Here is a 14004-nt window from a genome sequence, read left to right as displayed (position 1 = left end):
TTTGTGGAAAATAACTGCTTTGAAGCCTTGCAGCCACTCAACTAGATGTGTGATAGAACCAGGCCCATTTGATGGATGAGTCAACAGAGGCCGGGAGCGGTTAAGTCAGGTGGCAAGCAAGAGCCAGGGCTGGAACTGAGAGCGGCCTAGCTGTGGACCCTCAGGGCGCGACCACCAAGCCGCTCTGAGAGGCACACACCCGAGAGTTCCTCCGCCTTGATGGATGCCGCCTGCTGCCAGGAAGCCGAGAAGTCCTTGCAACTGGAGACTCGAGGCCGCCCAGGGGCAGTTCCAGACTGACTGCAGCCGGGTGCCCAGCTGGCATCTGCCTGGAAAGCCGGGTCCTGGGGAGACGGACAACCTGCTTGAAAGAGGGGAGAGAGCATGGGCACTCAGCCCCCCGCGGCCCTGCTGGGCAGTCTCTCAGCAGTCATAACTGCTTCCAAGGAAACAGCAGGAACTCGGGCACGGTGTCCTACTCATGGTCTCGGGGGCATCGGCCGGTTGCCTGGGCAACCACGCATCTGGCCGGCGAGGAGAGGAATGGGCCTTGGAGCCAGGCTCCCGGCCGGGTACTACAACCCACCTGGCATTTTGGGGCCCGCCAGACTCTTGGCAAAATCCAAACATCACACGGATCCGTTTGATCACATTTAAAAACTGCATGTGGCCATTCTCACTGAGCTCGGAGCTCTTTGGGGGAGGGATTGTGCCCGGTGTGTTTCTTCACGGTTCTGTGTGGTCACTGGACCTTCGCAGGGGCCCATGGAAAGTGCTCTGAGTGTTTGTAAAAGGGAGGAAAACAGAAACCGGAAATAATGGCTGACACGTACCAAGTGCTTCTGCTGTGCCAACACCGAACCCAGCCTTTTCAAACCCGCCAGTGCTCCTCAAACCCGTGTGGGGAGTCTTGTTAAAAGGCAGATTCTAACTCTGTAGAGCCAGGTGAGGCCCGGGAGTCTGGATTTCTAAGAAGCTTCCGGGTAAGACCGATGTCCCCTACGAGGTGGACAGGCGCACCCAGTCCGCATCACACATGGGAGAAAGGGGATGAGGGATTAACAGCTTGCCTGGGGTCACACAGCTGGTGTTGTGGGTTCTGTCCCCTAAATGATACGTCCAAGTCCTAACCGCTGGCGTCTGTGACTGTGACCTTATCTGGAGTTAGGGGCCTTTGCAGGGCAATCAAGTGAAGGTGAGGTCAGGCTGCATCACAGGTGGGCCCTATGTCCAGCGACTGGGGTCCTTACGAAAAGGCCACGTGAAGAGTCACACATACACAAGGGAGAAACGGCCACGTGAAAACGGAGGCCAAGGGTGCAACGAAGTGCCCGCAAGCCAAGCAGCTCCAAAGAAGAAAAAGGACATCCCTTAGGGTGTCTGGATGGGGGCTCAGCTTTGTGGAGGGGACATGTTCGTCTTGGATGTCTGGCCCCACTACTCTGAGAGGATGAGTGTCTGTTGTTTTAAGCCCCCTGGTCGGTGGCGCTTTGCCACAGCTCCCCCAGGAAACCCACAACTGGTACGCGGGAAGCAAGGACGGACCCCGGGAATCCTGGCTCCTGAAGGCTCCCTCCGTCCGCCGCAGTCACTCAAGCCGACCCCTCCAACCCTTTTATTTTACAAAGCTGGAGCCGGGGCCCGTCTGCTGGGTATGTGGCGGTGTGGGAGGGGGCACGACACCCAAGGTGCATCAGCAGCCTCTCCCAACTTTGCCTTGTTGTGGAATTTGTAGGGTTCTCTCTTCCTGGGGGAGACGTGACCCTGGCGTCTTTCTCGCTCCCTCGGAGGGTGGAAATGCTAGTGTTCATGCTCGACACCCGTCCAGTCTGTTACCCCAGGGCATGAGCCTGGCCCTGCGTTGGCTGCACACCTGGGTACCCGCAACATCAGCCGTGTCTCAAGGAGCCACCTGCACACCCAGGGAAGCGGCAGGGAGAGCTCCCGGGACTCAGCCAGGACGCTAGCACAAGGCCACCTCAGGTCCTTGGCAGAGAGGAGTCATGAGTCAAAACGGAACTCCTTTTCCTTTTATGAGGTCACACATGAGCCAAGGGAACCCCATCACACCGGCTGACGGCCCAGGGCTTCCTGTGGCGGGCACCGTGCTAAGTGCCGTCCCGAGACAACCACTTCAGGATTCTCAATCCTGGTCACACATCAGGGTCACTTAGGGGGTTTAACAATATTCCAATGACAGAGCCCGATCACGGGACAAGCTCATCAGGAGGGTGTTGGGGGCGAGGTGGAGCCTGGCACCCACATTTTGGGGGTCACTGGTAAATTTTAAAGTATATTTAGGGGCATCTGCGTAGCTCCATCGGTTGAGCATCCGACTCTTGATTTCTGCTCAGGTCATGATCCCAGGGTCGTGGGATCGAGCCCCACATCGGGCTCTGACGGTGAGCATGCAGCGTGCTTAAGATTCTCTCTCTCTCTCTCTCTCTCTCTCTCTCTCTCTCTCTCTCTCCCCCCCCCGCCCCACTCATGTTCTCTCTAAAAATAAAAAGTGAATCTTAAAAAAATAATAAAGTATATGTAAACACCAACGTGCACAGAAGCATCATTCACAGCAGTGAAAGGGTGGAAACAACTCAAGTGTCCATGGACGGGTGGATGGACACACAAACGCAGTGCATACAATATGGTACGTATAAGGAAGGAACTACAGGTACTAAAAGGAAGGAAATTCAGACACACACGAAAACACAGATGAACCTTGAGGACATCACGCTGAATGAAACAAGCCAGTCACAAGAAGGCAAAGACCGTATGATTCTATTTATGAGAGGGATCCTGAGGGGTCAGTACTGCTGGTCCAGTCTAAGGGAGCAAGCGCGACCCCACGGTACAGACAAGGAGACCACAACATGGGGGAAGGGTGGCTGCCCACTTGGGGTGAAAGCCAGCTGTCTGAACCAGGACCCCTCCTCAGGTCACCTGCTTTCCTTAGTCATGGTCAAGGGAGACTGGGAACGCACACAGGTACGGCCCGGGACCTGCCCACAGCATTCTGGGAACACACCCCTGTCTCCACCTGGCCGTAACCCCAGGGAAGGCCGCTTCCCCCAGCAGCCCCCTGCTGTGGAATACCATCGAAGATAGCCTTCCGGAGTGACCACAGCACCCTAGGGAGGCCGGCAGGGAGCCCCAGTTTCATACTCAGCCACACCCTCCCCACCCTTCAGGGGCTTGCCCCCCCCCCCCCCCCCCCACCGTCAGCTCCTGAGAACTCAGAGGCTCAGACAAGGCCCTTGTTTTGAGTCTCGGGAACATGCAGTACAATGAACCGAGCGCGAGGCATATCTGATTTTGGACTTCTGTTGTGTGCAGCCTCAGGCCAGTTCTATCACTTCTCCGAACCCTACTCTCCTCATCTGCAAAATGGAGATAATAGCAGCTCCCGCCTCTTGCAGGCCTTGACGGGACCGAATGTGCTATTTCGGGCTGAATGCCCAGCACTTTGCAGGTGCTCAGTAAGTGGTACTATTGAGTCCAGGAGGACATCGACCGAAGACAGTCAAGCTCTGAGGAAAAATACGGGAGACGAGAAACCCCCATCGGTGGAGATGTGCTTGAGCCAACCGTGGCCCCCACGCACAGCGGTCACAAGAACGGAGGACACTAGGTCTGCCATGGGCTCCACGTCCGCGACAACACTTAACGTAGCAGCAAACACGCACACGCACACGCACACGCACACACACGTGTGCACGTATATTTACACACACACACTCCGCAAACAGGATCCAACTCGTAGCGGCGGGGGGAGGGGGGGCCACAGTGTCAGGCTGATGACAGCTGTCTTCCTGCAGAGGGAAGTGGCTTGGGGGAAAACCAAGGCGGGAGGATGGGCTTCAGCTTCATCTGTAAATTTTCAAATTGTCACAGGAAGCCTTATCCGTGTATCGTGCATTTATTTCATTCAAAAGAAACTTTAAAAAAAAAAAAAAACCCAAAGGTTTCAGAAACTGGAATCATGGAGGCGGTGGTGTCCTTTCCACAGAATTTTCAAAGCGGTCAGAATCCCACATTCTTAGAACTGGAAGGGATCTGAGCTCCTATGTTTTTGACTTTTCCGTGTTCCTGTAGATTACCTGGTTTTTGAAATAATGTGTTCACCGGGAAAGGGAATCATACAGACCGTGTTAAGGGCAGAGAGTGAAGAGCACCAGAATTCCATCGTGGGGCTCACGGCCGGCACGTTTGTATGCTGGTGCCCGTGATGTAACGGGTTCCCTTTCTGTGTGTACATGTGCACACACACACGCACGCACGCACACACCAGCGTAAAAGTTTGCATAAATTTAGCCCACGCCACATACGTTGGCATTTTGTTAACCTCACCTCTGTCTCCCGTGCTGCCTCCCCCACCCCTGTGGCCCTGAACCCGTGCTAACACCACAACGGATACTAGGGTTCGGCAAACGTTTTCTGTAAAGGTAACAACATTCCAGGCTTTTCTGGCCACACTCTGCTGGGGCAGAGTGAATGGGTGGGGCTGTGTCCCCCCAAAGCCCCTTTCTTCATAAAAACGGGCAGTAGGCTGGGCAGTTTGCTGCCCCTGGCATGTATTCATTCATTCAGATCTTTCCCCACGGCCACTCATGCAAATACAGAGCTTTATTTTGGTCCTCAGCTTTTGCTGTTTTGTCCCCCGTTTCATTGCACAAAAGGAGCATCACGTTATACACAGATTCTGTGTCTTGCTTCTCCTCTCCTAACCCCCAGAGGAAGGCGCTCCAAATCAGTACAGATCTCCCCACGCTGTGTGTTTTTGTAAAGCCACCTCGCGTCTCACTGGGCAAAGGTAGCATTTACATTTAGAAAATTAAAATGAAGCAAAGGGCAGTCCTCCCGCCTGATCTCAGCCCTCTGGGCAAATCCTCCTGAAGGTCTTTCTGGCCATGGCCGTCGGTGGCCGTGACCGCCATACCTGAGCGCCCGCCCTTCCTGGCCAGGCAGCTTTATCGAAGAGCCCCTCCTCGGGGCCACACCACCAGGGTCTCCAAGAAGGCAACCCACCCATCCTCCCCAGCTCTCCAACATCTGGACCCCCATCCCCACCCGTCCGAATGATAAACGCCACACAGTCACTGCACATCCCAGGCATGGCTGAGACCCCACTTCTAAAACTTGCCGCTTAAGAAGATCCTACTACTTTGCAATGGCTTTTCCAGGGGAGTTCCTGTGCCCGGAGAGCGCATTCAACCCTGAACACGGACTAAAAACAGCAGTGGGGGCCTCTCGCTAACCCTGAATCGGAGATGCCATTTTCTGAGAAAACACCCCTGGTTAACAGCAACCCACCAAATAAATTTAAATGTACAAATACTGTACCAGAAGCTGCTCTCTTTCTCTGCCATGTGGGAGGGGCCGGGCCCTAGTGAGGTTTGCTCCCTGATATGCAGGGACAGCACAGGGCCCTGTTTCCTCAGGGCCTGATAAAGGGAAGTCTCTATCCCAAAGAAGGACTTCCCTTGCTCGGCCTCAAGCTGGTAGCATCTCAACCCGGGGTGGGGGAGAGGGCTCTGGTGTTTGTCTTAGAACTTTATCTAGTGCTCGCATTACTTCAAAGGGCATCGGATCTGTTCATCCCTTTGTTTGGGAACCCCTCCATTCTTAGTGGGCCTCCTCCTCTGGGCTGGAGCCACGGCTCCTTCTACCAAGGGCTCTAGTTTACAGGCTGGAAAAGAGTTTCCTAACTCACTGCTGCTCTCCAGTGTGCATGTGCAGACAGGTAGCGATGGTGAGAGGTCTACCCCGCCTTCCTGAGTAGGGGTCTTCTGGAGGGGCGGCACTTACATGGGGGCTGTCCTTGCCTTGAAGAGGAGGGCCCTGCAGACAGGCACACGGAGAGCTCTCCCTGTCTGGGGGAAACTCAAGATGGAGGCAGGAGAGGGGCTTGGGGGGTTGGGGGGGGGGTTCATCATGGTGACTCTCAGTTATCTGCACACGCGAAGGAGATGCTGGGAGAGTGATCCAAAAGTTACAGATACGTTCAGCTGTCTACGCTTGATTTTGGGCCAAGAGGAACCCAGCAACAGGGTGCAGAGGTCACAGAAGGAGGCTCAGACCTGGGTCTGAATTCTGGCTTGGACACACAGGGAAGTTATTTCAACTGATGGTCAGCTTTCTTGTCTGTGAAAGGGGGACATAATCCCCACCCCTCTGCGACACTGTATGGCCTCAACAGGACAACACAGGTGAAGCAGAGGGAAAACAGTAGGCACTCAAGAGATGTCTGTTGCTCTTCCCCCTTTCTTTAAGCTACTGTAGCAGGTCTTGAGCCTCGGTGGGCATCAGTCACCTGGAGGACATTCAGGATTATGGGACAGGTCTGCACGTCTCCTAAATTTCCAGGGGAAGTTGATGCTGCTGGTCTGGGAACCCCACTTTGAGAACCACCGGTTCAGAACCCCTCTGTCCGTGGCTGGGAGAAGATAAAGAGCATTCTAGTTCCGAGCGGATGGTGACAAAGGCTTCAGAGCCAACGGACGCGGATGGGCCGCTTGGTCAATGCTGACTTGGCCCCCGACTTCCTGGGTGTGCTTTTCAGGGTCCATGCGTTCCTGAACATCTGCTCCAACCGGAAATCAGATTCCATCCACGCTGCCAATGGGTCTTATCCAAACATCTGCCTGGCGCCCCGTGTTTCTCTGACGCCCCCCCCCCGCCCCGCCCCACCAGACAACAAACCACCTTGGCCTTCTGCCAACTGTCAGGGTGGCTTCCGCTGCCCCCCAAGGGGGTTTCCATCCACTTCAGCGTCTTCTGTGAAACCGTCTCTGGCTCTGAGAAGGCACCAGGATTCTCGAGGGAGGGGGGCAGGGGTGATGGCCACCAAGGCTGTTGGGGGGGGGGGGGCTCTGTCCTCGTCTCCTGGTCAGTTAGCCACTCTCCACAACACCATTCCATCCAGAGAATTGAGCTGGCTGTCCCGCTGGGTATTTTATGATCATCAGGTGAGGCGAGGCCCTAATTCCTCTGTGGGGACAGGTGCTGCTCTTTTCGGAGTCTGTTTGGCCTGGTCTCCGAGCCAACAGAGCTAACAGTCGGGTAGGAGCCTTGGAGGCAAACAGAACAGAAGGCCACCTTCCCCTTGAGGCCAGACCACCCGCCGCGGTCCCAGCGGAGAGCGAATCGGCGTCCGCCTCTCCGGGGCTCCCTGCCCACCAACCCCACCATGAAAGGGTGCAGACTCCCGCGGAACAGAAGGTCTTGCTAGCCAACATACTGCCTCCCGTTTGTTTTAAAGGCTCTTCTTTAAAGAGACAGAAAGAGAAAAAAAACCCAAAAAACTCTGCCTTAAAGGGCAGAAAACAAGTTCACCCGCAAACCATTTACGTGAAAAAACTTCCTTGTATGGTGACTCATCAGCCCCCATCAAAGCGAGCGTGGGATGGCACACCAAGGCTCTGGCCCCCCCTTCCTTGTCTGGGGGGGCCGGGAAACAAACCCAAAAACAAAGAAAAAAACCCAACAGCCCACAAATGCACTTCTTTCTTGGCCACGTGGAGAGCCGGCTGTCATGTGCCATTCCCGAGGCCCAGGAAGACCTTCACACACAAGGAGGTGGGGGTGTCTTGGATGGCCAAAGCCCAAGGCCGGCCCTCTGGAAGGGGCTGGGAAAGCCCTGGCTGGGGCAGGAGGGTGCAGGGAAAGGCCTGCTGCCCAGGAGATGCCGGTTTCCTGCTCTGTGGCCCGGGGCAGGTCATTCCACCCGGGGGGTGGGGGGCCCCCAACTCCAGGTTCTTGACCTATCAACCGGGGATGGCTGAGGGGGGCAGGGGGGGCGTCTGAAGGGGTGGGGATTACACAGCAGGCTGCTCTCACTGCCTCTGGCCTGTAGATGGTAGGTGCCCAACAACTGTTATCCTACTGCCATCCTTTCTCTTAGGAACTCGGTTTCCCCGCGTACACAACAGTGTTTTACCTTTTACCGGAAGATACAAAGTCCCACCCAGTTTGACCCTTGTCTGAACGGAGTACTACAAAACCATAAAAAGGAATGAAGTAGATCCGTGTGGGCTGACACACAGATCGCCGTGATATGTAATTCAGGGTAAAGGAGAGAGGAATCAAACAGTGTGGGTGAAAAGACGTGCGTGGTGCCTGAAGAGGGACATTCAGAGAAACTTCTGGAAGGCCCCGGGAGACTGCTCACAGGCCAGCCTTCGGGAAATGGGGCGTGGGGAAGAGACCCCCGCCGTGTGCCGTTCAGAATTGCCACACACTCCCACGGCCCGCATTTTCCTCGAGTGTCCACGGAGGGTGCCTGGGGGAGTGGGGGGCTGACTGGAAAGGGGCATGAGGGAAACTTCTGGGGTGACAGGAATTCCGGTGGTGGTTATTCAGGTGAATACAATAGTAAAAACGCACCACACCCCGCAGTCGAAATGCAAGCATTTTGTTATCATGTAAATAAATTATTGCTTGTTTTTTTTTTAACTTAAGATGTGTTAACAGATTTATGGGCAGTGGGAAATTTTTTAGTTCTTTTCGTCCTTTTTAGTATCAAAAAAGCCTTCATAAATAGGATTTTTAAAAAAAAATTAACATTTATTTATTTTTGAGAGACAGACAGAGTGCAAGCAGGGGAGGGGCAGAGAGAGAGGGAGACACAGAATCCGAAACAGGCTCCAGGCTCCGAGCTGTCAGCACAGAGCCAGACGCAGAACTTGAACCCGTGAACTGTGAGATCACAACCTGAGCCGAAGTCAGACGCTTAACCAACTGAGCCACCCAGGCACCCCCATAAATAGGATTTTTAAATGTCCTCTGCCGGCGGGTGTATAACTTGGTAAGACCACTTTGGAAACCTCTGGGCAGTGTCCACAAAAGGGGACCCTAGGCCTGCCCTATGGCCTATGCTCAACAGGACGTGCACGTATGTTCACCAAAAGACATGTCTGTAAGGGTCCTATTTGCAATAGCCCCAAACTAGAAATACCTTTGCACAACGGGACAAATTAACAGAGCCCCTTCATTCAACAAGAATGCCACCCAGCAGAGCAAATGGACACATTAACAGCGCCCACAACAGCAGAGAGAAATCTTCTAATTTTGAGTCAAAGGAACCGGTCACAAAAGAGTTCAACACATGTGATTCCATTTACACCAAGTTCAGATACATGCAACACGTATCTGTCCTAATAAAAGGTAGGACAGGGGTCTTCTGAAGGGGGAGGTGGGGGGCGGGGAGCCGAGGAGACACCTGGGAGGCAGTCGCTCTGTTTTTCAAGCTGGGTGATGGTTCATCGGGTCAATTCTGTGAGAATTTGGGAGAAATTCATCCAGCAGTAACTCTTTCGATGCGTGCACTTTTCTGAATGCAATGCCTTAGTGAAAAGTTTACTTAACAAACACACTAACACGCCCCATGTCTGTGCCTGAGAGAGCTCTGGTCAGGGAACGTGGGCCCTCCTCTGCCTGGCTGGGCTCAGAGACCGAGCACTCCGGCTCAGATCCCAGCTCTGCCTGGTTCTAGCTGTGCAACCGTGGACAAGCCCTGCACCCTTCCAGCAACTCCTTCTCGAAGGGCCTGATCAGACTCGGGGAAGATTTCAAGAGAGCACACACAGGAAAGCCCTCAGCACAGCTCCTGACATTAGTAGGTACCTAACCATCGTTCTCTCTACCGTAAAGAAAGCCCACGAGGGCATGTGATCTCCTCCCTGGGGTCACCCAGCCCTCTGCCACTTGTTAGCCTCAATCCCTGATGCTGCCCTCACTATTAGTTACAGGGCCCCGATGGCCCACTGAGGGCCCCAGCGGCCTCCCCTCAGTTCCACTGCACACAAGGGCCGGAGAAGCGGCCTGGAAGGACCTGTGCCCCGCCACGCTGTCCTGTCTGGGACAGCCCCGCCTCCTGGGAAAGGTGCCCTTTTCACCAGTCTCCCCGAGTCCCTGTGACCCCTCTTAGGAAGGCACAGAGCCCTCTCTGACCAAGTGCCACAAATTAATCTGGATGGAATTCTGGCCTTCCCACCTGAATGAAGCCAACCTGTGGCCAGGCCCATAAAAGGTCCGAGGCTGACTTCTGCCCATCCTTCTCCGGCTGCCCTGTTTTACCTCCCTTCGCAGAGGCAGACAGGTGACAACCCGTGACTTTCTCAGGCAGGGGAGAACCAGACCCAGGGTCTGTCTGGAAGCTTGACAACTTCTCCCACAAACAAGCCCCAAGAAGCAGAGGCCAGAGCCCCCAGGCTAGACGTGGGTCGCAGCCACGCTCCACACACCATGCTCTAGGGGGTCATGAAGCAGGGTGGATGGACGCTTTCACTCCCTCCTTCAACTCAAGTCTGGCAGCAGGGGCTATGTTGGCAAGAGTTCCGCCTCAAGGGAAAAGAGCAGAGTGAGTGATTAGTGATGCCTGTCACGGGCTCCCTGGGGGCTGGTGGCGTGAGTGGCTTGCATGGGCCTTCCTTCTTCTGGAACTGTCTGCTAGGACCCTTCTACGCAGAGGGAAACAGGGTCTTTGGTCATTAAAGCAGAGTAAGAATAATCAACATCGATCTAACACTTTGTCACACGGCAGATGCCCTTCTTTCACATTAAAATTTTTTTTAATGTTTATTTATTTTTGAGAGAGAGAAAGAGAGTGAGACAGAGTGCAAGTGGGGGAGGGGCAGAGAGAGAGGGAGACACAGAATCGGAAGCAGGCTCCAGGCTCCAAGCCGTGGGCGCAGAGCCTGACGCGAGGCTTGAACTCACAAACCGTGAGATCATGACCTGAGCTGAAGTCGGACGCTCAACCGACTGAGCCACCCGGGCGCCCCTGGCAAGTGCCCTTCTAAGTTCTTTATTGCTATGGACGCATTTAATCCTACAAGAACCTAGTGAGCTTGGTCTTACTGTGATCCCCACCTCGTTTAGGAAGAAAAGGAGGCCGAGAGAGGAAAGGAACTAGTCCAGGGCCACATCACCAGTGAGTGTGAGAGCTGGGATTTGAACCCACGCAGCTTGGCTGCGAGCTCTCACCTTTGGGCACGGCAGAAATTATTCTTTTGGGAGCAAACTGGCAAATGTGGTAAAAGCCACAAAATATACCCCTACTCTTCCCAGGAACCACTGTTCTGGAAATCTGCCTTAGAAAAGTGTTCCAGGGGTGGTTTAGTTGGCTGGGCATCCGACTCTTGATCTCGGCTCAGGTCATGATCTCATGGTTTTGTGGGTTTGAGCCCCACATCGGGCTTTGTGCTGCCAGCATGGAGCCTGCCTGGGATTCTCTCCGCCCACCCCCCACCCCACCCCCCGCCGCCTCTCCCTCGCCCATGCTGTCTCTTTTTCAAATAAACAAACTTAAAAAAAGAAAAAAAAGTTCCAAGGAAGTAGGAGCTTAGATTCGGGGGAAACGCATGGCTGCATTATCCATAATTGAGGAAATGGGGAATGGCCTGAAAGCCCGACCACAGTGAGTCGTTTGGTAAATCAGGCCAAAGTCTCTTCACAGATGTTATGCAGCCATTGGATGCACGTGGGCCTGGACGCAACGAAACGCTTCAGCTGCAACGCTGTGCCGAAGCTGGTCGGACGGTCGGTGCTGCACACCTGGCCACAGCCGCCAGAGCATCCGAGCAGAGGCAGATGAGGCCTGGAAGGGTATTTGCAAGAGTGACATCAGTCACTGGGTGGGGCCGGCAGCAGCAGAGTGCTCTGCCCTTGGTGTGGCCGTAAAGGCGTTTTCAAGGTGGCTATACAAAGGATGTGGAAAGCGAGAGGAAGCAAGACAGGGAGGAGGGCGATGGGGCCGAGGGGTGAGCGGGGGTCACCGTCTTCCCTCCGGGCCAAGGGGCGTCCTGGCTGGAGCAGGCCAGCCCACCAGGAGCCACACGGGAGGGCGGGGTGGCCCAGGGCAAAGGGGAGTCAGGAGCAAGGCTGGGTGTGGGCACGTAGAGCCAGGATGCTGGCATCTGGGGACACTGGGGACACAGTGTGTCTGGGACAGGTGTGGAGGCGGGGTGGTCCTGAGCTTGACCTTCCGGGCCCGGCACAGGTGGCCTGACAGTGTATCCTGGGGCACGCGGGACAGGGTGGGGCCATCAGCCCTGACCTGTGAGAAGCGGGACTGCCAGGCCAGAGGGTTAATTCATAGAATCCTTGTGGTGACGTCTGGGAGACTGAGAGAAAAATGAAAAGCTCTCATGACATGGTGTGTCAGACTGAAAACTGAGACCCTACGCGTGTGACACAGCAGAAGAGAAAGGAGGCAAGTCAGGCAGCGCCAGCTCACAGGTGTGAGGAACTGTCCAGCGTGTGTGTGTGTGTGTGTGTGTGTGTGTACAGGCACGCAGACACGTGTGCAGCTGGGAGCCGCATTCTCAGGGGTTAAGTTCCCAGGTTCTGGACGCAGAGTTGTGTCTCAGCCCCAGCTCCGCGATTTAATAGTTTTTTTGCCCCCAAGCAATTGGTTTAACCCCTCAGCCTCAGTCTCCACATCGGGGAACTAGGGAAATTCGAGGCCCAGGCTCCTCCGCAGATTTGTGAGGGTTCAATGGGGTGACAATGGCCACCTGCTGCTTTGGCTGAGGGGGGAGCTGGATGAAGGCTCGGGACACACGTGCTGGGGGACGCCAGCTCGGGGAGGTTTGCGGTCGCGAACAGAGGCGCCAAGGGGCCACAGACACAGGACTAGAAGTGGCTCTTCCCCTGGAGGAAAGGCCCACGAGGGAAGAGGGAGGGAGGTCTGGAAGGAAGGTCATAGTTGGGGGCGATGGCACCCGCTGTGGGGTCCACCCTCCCCCCGGGGGCTTCCCTCTAGGGGAGGGGCATCAGCTCTAGGGCCCTCTGTCCCTCTGACCTGGTTGCCCGGGAATCTTGGCATCAGCTGGGGCTCCCCACCCCATGTGGAAATGGGGTGATGGGTCCAGCCTGCCCAAGTGGAGCGGCCGGAAGGGAGAGGGGACCTAGGCTCCCGGCTGCAGTTTTCACGTCTGTGCACCAGGGACCCGGATGGTGGCTGTGCCTTGGCGGGGGCTCCAAGCACAGGACCGGCTCACCTCCACGTCAGGCTCAGGGGCGGCCTGACGTGGACGCTGACTGGCTGTCCTTGGCAACGTCCTTGGCCCGCTCACCCATGAGACGGGGTGGTAAAGACCTGGAGGGCCGCGAGAAGATTCAGGAAGCGAATGTGCGTGAAGTGGCGGGCACGGCGTGAAGGGCTCAGAAACCCTCAGGAACGGCCAGCCACCCCCTACAGGTAGGGCCCTCCTGAGGACACTTCCCACCCCGCCCCAATTCTAAAACACGACTCATGGGGGGCAGTGCCACGGCTGGGGGGCGCTAAGCCGCACTGATGGGGTGCCTGAGATGCTGTCACAGCGACCACGCCTGCCGGCCCCCTTCCAACTGCTTCACGCACAGCAGAGCGTCCTGCCTACGACGACCCAGTGAGCAAGGTGCTGGATTACCCCCATTTGACAGAGGAGAAGACTGAGGCCCAAATGAACACACTCCATACCCGACGCACTCCTAACGTGGTCACCCCCTCACGTGCAATGGTCTCTCTCTGACTGACATACCTGCCCCCTCACACATTCACTCACTCACACACTCGTACATTCTCTCACACACATTCACTCCCACACACTCACTCCCACACTCACTCCCACGTTCACTCTCACACACTCACATGCACGGGCATGTGCACTCCACATTCCTTCCCACCCTCCTGCTCTGTACAGAAGAGGGACAGAGCCCAGGATGGGGTGCCCACAAGGCCGTGGCCGCCCCGGGGGTTCAGGGGAACCTGCCTGGGGAGAGGAGGCAGCGTGGTCAGGGCGGACGCCAGAGAGGACACAAACTGGGCCGGGACCTCCCCAGAGCCCGGTGTTTTCCCCTGCCCCGTAGCTTCGGGACGGGAAGATAGGCCAGCTTCTTGCCTCCCCCAGAGTCCGCTCCTCCGCCCCTGGCACTTGGGATAGGCCTCGGGGGCTGTTCTTGGGACCCCGGCTTCCCCAGGGGATAAAATCATCTTGGTTTTCAAGGCTTGTGCACAACAGC

The 14004-nt window shown here is 55.7% G+C and overlaps 1 protein-coding gene and 1 long non-coding RNA gene across 3 annotated transcripts in view; both read right to left on the bottom strand.

Moving 5' to 3' along the window:
- CMIP (c-Maf inducing protein) overlaps nt 1-14004 on the bottom strand; it is a 233304-nt gene that overhangs the window by 60139 nt on the left and 159161 nt on the right. The gene's annotated exons all lie outside the window — the stretch shown is intronic.
- Nucleotides 3222-6844, bottom strand: LOC131500073 (uncharacterized). The gene is made up of 3 exons (XR_009256158.1): nt 5341-6844; nt 3736-3935; nt 3222-3527 (listed from the first exon to the last, which is right to left on the bottom strand). It is a non-coding gene; the product is annotated as an uncharacterized LOC131500073 (long non-coding RNA).

This window comes from Neofelis nebulosa, chromosome 17 (assembly GCF_028018385.1).
Source record: "Neofelis nebulosa isolate mNeoNeb1 chromosome 17, mNeoNeb1.pri, whole genome shotgun sequence".
In the NCBI taxonomy this organism is placed as follows: domain Eukaryota; kingdom Metazoa; phylum Chordata; class Mammalia; order Carnivora; family Felidae; genus Neofelis; species Neofelis nebulosa.
The sequence above is the reverse complement of the archived record's forward strand: the minus strand, read 5'-3'. Positions and strand labels throughout refer to the sequence as shown.